The 7,306-nt window shown below is 39.0% G+C and overlaps 1 long non-coding RNA gene across 1 annotated transcript; it reads left to right on the top strand.

Annotated features, from left to right (window-relative positions):
* The first annotated feature begins 364 nt into the window (after positions 1-364).
* LOC141298855 (uncharacterized) lies at positions 365-5,205 on the top strand. Its single transcript, XR_012341662.1, has 3 exons — positions 365-511; positions 5,022-5,071; positions 5,142-5,205. It is a non-coding gene; the product is annotated as an uncharacterized lncRNA (long non-coding RNA).
* The last annotated feature ends 2,101 nt before the right edge of the window (positions 5,206-7,306 follow it).

Consider the following 7,306-nt stretch of genomic DNA (forward strand, 5'->3'; position numbering starts at 1 on the left):
AGATGTCATCACCAAAAAAGGCAATACAGCGGCAATAAATAAAGCAAGAGAGAAAGGTTGGCAGGAAATTGCTGATCGTCTCAATGCGTAAGTAGCGGTATAAACTATTTAAAATACTTTATCAACATTGAATGTGTGTCACAATACATTGCAAAGTTTGTGTGTGAATAACAGTAACGTTTATTGTTTTCACACAGCAGCAACTTAAGTGAAGGAAAAAGAACCTGGCAGCAGGTGAAAATAAAATATAAAAATATAGTTCAGAATGGTAAGTAAATCTAATGGTATGTACATATGTAATCAATGCCAGCTTGAAGTTACAACTATTCAGTTTTTTTTTTAATTGCAGCGACCAAAAAGAAGACTGAGGTTGCTGGCACTGGGGGAGGGCCACCACCAGCCAGCTTCACTCCTGCAGAGGAGCTGGCTTTGGAAATTAATAAAGGGAGGCCCATCCTTGAGGGAATAGAGGGGGGGACATCATCTAAAATGATATCACGTAGTATAAGAAGTGAGTATATAAAAGGTGTGTGTGTGTGTGTGTGTGTGTGTGTGTGTGTGTGTGTTTTATTATCATTATTCCTTCCTGACTAACTGATTTCCTCCTTCCTTAGGCATTGTAAGCCTAAGTACATCATAGCAGTAATGTCACGTAGAGGTACTTGTGCTACTGTAATGGTGCATTTAAAAAAAAAAAAAAATTCTATCATGTTTGGTTTCCTAGTGATGTTGTGAACTTTTTCTCAGAGACCAGGAGACGTTTGGATATCTTTGAAGCAGAAGTTTCTCTTTATTGAGATCCTAGCTGTTCGTTGCTGCAGTTCTTCAAAAGTCGTCTACTAAGGCATATACATTACAGTTTATATACCTTTCCAGGGGGAGAGGAAAACATAGAGGTGGAGTCAATCTAAACAAAGCATGCAAATGCAGTACAGATAGTCAGCCTAGTAGGATTTTCCCGGCTTTGATCTATTTAGCATTCAAATGCAAAGGGAATAAACAAAAGGACACAGTTGTACTTTGAGCTTAGATTTCACACTTAATAAGAGAAACCTGCCAGATGTTCAGGAACTGCTTAAAGACATAAGGTTCCTGTCTCAGGGTCTGGTTTGTCTGCTCTTAGAAATCACAATATGCATTACTTTTCTGTTTAGGCAGTTATATTGGAATCTATGTTTAACCTTTTATAAATTTGTAATCCTACAATCCCCTCTTTGAGAGTTCTAATAACTCTCACATAATACAAATTTAAACATTTAAAAGTTTGTTGTTGTAACCTTTGATTGTTACAGGCACATAGTACTTGCTCTGTGGTGATTGTTTGTAACGGCATGTTGACACAGAAACCAACATGCAGCTAGGGCCCGTTTAGTTCTTACGGGTAATAGTCTTTTCTGGTTGGACCAGTCATTTCCTTGTGATGGTCGTGGGTCATTTGCTGAATGAAACACTTGATACTGTGGACGCATAGATAGTACACCAGTAGGAGAATCAATAGCAGAACTGCTATTTCCTTGATCCACAGCCAGGGTTTCCCTAACAAGTTTCCAAACCATGAAGAACTATCTTCAGTCATCTGGTGTAATTTTGCTGAAAGATCAAGAATGTCTTGTTGGATTTTGTTGCGATGTTCATGGTGATTACTAGAATGGCAATCTTGATCATGTTGATGGATGACTGAAGTTCTCTCATGTGATTCTCTGCGTTGTGTTTTTTTTTTATTTTTATGTTCTGTCTTCCGTGACAGTTGGCTCGGCAGTAGGTCTTTGTAGCTTTATACACAGGTGAGGGAGTCGACGTGTATAGGTCTCAGGAGCGCCATCCAGGGGTATCTGCACAGATTAAGAAAGAAAACAAAAGACGACAGAGCAGTATTTGCTGTAAAAGACTTCAAACACTAGAGTTTTATCCTCTGTTCAATCTGAGTCTAGTCTTGTTCTTGCTTCTTTCCCTAGTTCTTAATTCCCGAGACACCTAAAGAAACAGTGAGGTGAGGATGGACTAGTGAATGGGGAAGGCCTATGAGGAAATGTTCACCTTCAGGGTTAACCCCCGACGCCTGTTGCATTCGGTTCTTCCCTGGGCTCCTCACTGGTCTGTGTGTCCTATCCTATCCCTGTAGGTGTTGTGCACACTGAATAGTGTGAGACATGAGTTCCTAATGTAGAACCAAAATACATGTATTTCCAAAACAATGCTACAAAACTACATTTCTGTCCTCTAATTAAACATCAGTCCTGGTAGACATCATAACAGAGGATGGGTGACTGAATAGAAAATTCTGGTATGGCTGTGAGTGTTCTTAACCAAATGTCCCCAAGTTTGGGGGGAGTGATATTCAACTTCCCTTTGTTCTGTTAACAAAGAGTCTTTCATCTTTGTTGTAGATTACTGGGGTAATTAAGAACTCACAGCCTTAGCAGTTAGCACCTGAGTTTGGTGTAGTGGGGAGGTGCTGTTTTAGCATTGCTAGCAGACTGTGTAAAAGCTGATTTACATTGTTCATTTCTTTTACGTATTTTTTGTTTTTCCTGCATTCTTTCATCCTGTGTCCAGGTTTACCACAGTAATGACATCTACCCTCTCTCTTGGGAACTGTGCTTTCCTGTCGGTTCTCTGTTTTCAACTTAAAGGATGCTGCTGCAATCTTCACTCTGGCTTTAACATCAGAGTTTCTTTCCCAAGTAGCTAACCTGTCCAAGTTGCTTTGCAGGGTTCTATTCGACCATGTGAGATCTAAGAAAGGCAGTGCATTTCTATATTCTGTTAAAAGGCCATCAAACCATGTACGAGCTAGTGGTCCTTTATCATCTAGTACCTTCTCTGGAGTGTCAGCTATTCCACTGTATGTTCCAGCTGACTGACAAAACCTTTCAGTGTACTCACTTACAGTTTCATCCTTCTTCTGCACACAGTTAGTGATTCTGGACCAGTCTGTTTTGGGTCCTATGATATTCTTTAGAATTTTCAAAACACCTTTTCTCAAATCGCCTTTACTGACATGTTGTAGTTCAGAAGTAACAGCAGACTCAAAACTGTTGAATTCAGATTCAGTCAGAATTTGTGACATTAGCTGTGTGACTTCTGCTAACGACATGTCATAGAGTTGCATTTTGCTGTTCAATGTTCTTCTAAATTCTGAAAAATGTGTGCGTGCTGAAGGTAAGCTCTGAGAAAGTCTCTCTATATCTTTAGGTCTTAGCGCTTTGGCAACCATTTGTACTGGGACAACAGCAGACTTTGGAGAAACACTTTCAATTCCCTGAGATCTTCTCCTAGCGCCACATACCTTCACTGAATTTACTGCATTTTCCTCCATCGTTATAGTATTGCTACTGTCTTGTCTACATGAAGACTGTAAGTCAGGATAGCTTTCATCTGACTGTTGGTCTTTTGAATCACTTTTGGTTGAGGCCTGGTTATGGCCCACCTTTTCAGTGAAACAAGACAATCGAGTGTGCAGCTGTTGATTTTGTTCTTTCAACTTAGTGATACACTGAGCCTGTTCTTGTGCTAAGGATAAAGTCAATTCTCTGTGGCAGCAGATAATGCCTTTTAGGTTTTTCTTTCGGATACATGCCCCAAGTACCTTTTTGCATTCTTCAATTGACCAAACTTTATCTGATTCAATACCAAATTTCTTTGTCAAATCCAATTTTACTGACTCAGTCACTATTGAGTCCATATGCTCTCCTAACAATGATTTAAACTCATCGTCTGTCCATAATGGCGTAGCTAGTCCACCTTTCTCTGTTGTTGGAATTAGCCTAGCATTCTTTCTAACCATTTTTCAAGTTTCTTTGTTACCACACAATCACAACACTAAAACTTCTCTGATCAACAGAGGGTATGCTTGTTAACACATATCAACTATTGTTAACCTTCCCTGAATTAACAGAGGACAACACAAACTACTAGCACTTAACGCTAATCTTCTCTGCCAAAACAGAGGATAACAAATTTTAGCACTTTAATGCTAAACTTCCCTGCTTAAAACAGAGGATAACAGATATTAGCACGTAATGCTAATCTTCCCTTCCCTGAAACAGAGGATAAACAATTTTAGCACGTAATGCTAAACTTCCCTGGGTGAACAGAGGATAACCAATTCTTCCCTGCCAAAAAAACAGAGGGTGAACAAATATTAACGTAATGTTAACCTTCCCTGAGTGAACAGAGGATAAACAACTTTAGCACGTAATGCTAAACTTCCCTGAATTAACAGAGGGTAACTTTTCATCTCTAAAAGAACACCTTTAGAGGATAACTTAGTTAACTAAACCCTACAGCTGTCTGTTAACTCTTCTCTGACGGCGCAGAGGATAACTATATGTACTGGTCTTTAGCGGTTCTTTTGGATAGAGTAGCACTCACCAACCCTTGGTTGTAAAGGAAGATTCATGGAAATCTTTGTTCAGCTGGAAGTTTCGCTCTGGATTCCAAAAGATGCAGTCTTGAAAGCAGATCTTCTGTTGAGCTTGCTGTTTCAATCTGGATTCAGGCGAAGGAGCTGGAACTCTATCCGGGTCACGGCACCAAAACTGTTGTGAACTTTTTCTCAGAGACCAGGAGACGTTTGGATATCTTTGAAGCAGAAGTTTCTCTTTATTGAGATCCTAGCTGTTCGTTGCTGCAGTTCTTCAAAAGTCGTCTACTAAGGCATATACATTACAGTTTATATACCTTTCCAGGGGGAGAGGAAAACATAGAGGTGGAGTCAATCTAAACAAAGCATGCAAATGCAGTACAGATAGTCAGCCTAGTAGGATTTTCCCGGCTTTGATCTATTTAGCATTCAAATGCAAAGGGAATAAACAAAAGGACACAGTTGTACTTTGAGCTTAGATTTCACACTTAATAAGAGAAACCTGCCAGATGTTCAGGAACTGCTTAAAGACATAAGGTTCCTGTCTCAGGGTCTGGTTTGTCTGCTCTTAGAAATCACAATATGCATTACTTTTCTGTTTAGGCAGTTATATTGGAATCTATGTTTAACCTTTTATAAATTTGTAATCCTACAGTGACAAAAGATTCCGTATGCTGTATGGATCCACCAGACATCATGTTGCCTGTGAGTATGAGACCTTTTAAATCAGTCATGTAAGCTAATGAGTTTAACTGAGTTTAATCATTGGTCACAGGGAGAAGGCCCATCAGTTGAGGAGGATGAGGAGACTGTGTCTGTATGTTCAAGGAGGCCTGAGGTAGTCACAGGTTCCATGCAATACTGTATTGAATATTAAAAAGTGTACTTGTGTGATTAAAATGATCATAACGTGTTTTCAGGATGCTGACACTGTTCTAGAGCCCTCTCAGTCTGGGACCACATGTGACAAAGTGAGTATTAAGAAATGAAAACATGTGCCAAGAGTATTCAATGAAATAACTTAAATCTATGTTGCTACAGAACCCAGAAAACATAAAAGGAGTGTATAAACGCTACCTCCTTAAACAAATGGAAGCGATTGATATCGACATCCAATATAAAAAACTGAAGATGAGGAAGTTGGAGCTGGAAATTCAACAGCTACAGAAAAATGCAAGTAGAACTACCATTTTTAAAAAAGGAAAAGAAGAAAAAAAAACTTTTTGATCATTTTCCACAACATTTATTTGTGTGTTTTCACCCCTAACAGGCAGATTCACTCTGAATAAAGACAAATCACATTAAATACTTTGACTTCTGTGTGTTTGTTCAACTAAGGAGAAAGTTGAGGGGCCAGTGGAAAATTTTAAAGGGTACACATGGTTTAGACCATATTAAGCAAAATAATTATTTGCATATGTGTCTCGTATAAGTCTGCCTGTTTCGTTTTCCAATACTGCTTCATTGCCCCAGTCTTCCTCTTCAACAATCCTTGGTTGCCTCTCTCTCCTCAGACAAGCAATGTTATGGAGCACTACACAAGCAACTACAATGTCACATGCCCTAGGTGGAGTCACTCTGAGGTGCTTCAGGCACTGGAACCTTGACTTTATCAGCCCAAATGCCATCTCTATACGACCTCTTGCGCCTCTGTCTGGGGCTCCTGATAGGGAGTCAAGAGGTAAGGCAGGCATGGGTATCCCTTGTCTCCCAGCAAAACTCCTGAGAACTCTCCTGCATAGACAGAATGAATATATAGATATATAATGTAGTTTTTCTTCTTCTTTTTCTTTTTTAAGACTTTGCGATTTAAGTGATTACTAGCATACCTCTTGCTAGTTGCTGGTAGAGAGATGAGGCTCTAAAGATTCTGGAGTCATGCACAGAGCCTGGCCATTTGGCCTCTACATTTGTGATGATGCAATCTGCATCACTAATCATCTAAAATAAATTAAAACTGTAGGTCACTACATTTTAATTGCAATGAACTAAACACTGGTGCCCAGCTTAGTACAGAACACTCAGTGCTAGAGCATAGCCTTCAATATCATCTCAGTGGGACCGTACCTGTACATTGATGCTGTGTACTGATTTCCTATTCACAAAGTCCGCTTCATGTGGACCAGATGGACACTTAATACGCACATGGGTGCAGTCCAATGCACCGATAACATTTGGGAAACCTATGAAAATTTGTTTGTTTTAAATATGTCCCATGTAAAATCAAAAGTCAAGAAATATTTCCATGTTTTATAGAGTTATTTGAACTTACCAGCTATTCCATAAAAGGCATGTTTAATGGTACGAATAGCTTTGTGGCCAGGGAATGTGATGAACACATTGAGTAGTCTTTTTAAAGAAAGGTACACAGTTCGTACAGAGCGGCAAACTGATGCTTTGCTGATATTCTCTGCATCTCCAACTGTGTACAAAAATGTTCCACTGGCAAAAAAGCGAAGTGCAATGCACACCGTCTGTGGGACTGTGAGCGCTCTGTTGCGGCGTGTATTATTTGCAATGTGTGGGCTTAGTAATCTACAAATATATGCAATCCCATCTCTTGAGAACCTATATCGCTCATACAGGTAGCTGTCATTAAAAGCCAATGGGTCTGACCTGTCTCTGAAAGTTCTCTCTCTTTGAAATGCCCTCCGCAAGACTATAGCTCCCTCATCCACCACCTCATCTATGAAAGGACACGCCATGGTTAAGTTTGGAAACAAGTTCAGCTCCCTATTTATATACTTTTAATTAATTAATTATCAAACTCATTAACCAAACTCACCAATTAAACACACAAGTTTTGAACATTTCTTAGTGGATTTATACCTTATAATTTCTTACATTTATTAGTAAAGTACATTTCCTTATTTATTTATTTATATATATATATATATATATATATATATATATATATATATATATATATATATTAATAGT

This window comes from Garra rufa, chromosome 23 (genome assembly GCF_049309525.1).
Source record: "Garra rufa chromosome 23, GarRuf1.0, whole genome shotgun sequence".
Lineage (NCBI taxonomy): Eukaryota > Metazoa > Chordata > Actinopteri > Cypriniformes > Cyprinidae > Garra > Garra rufa.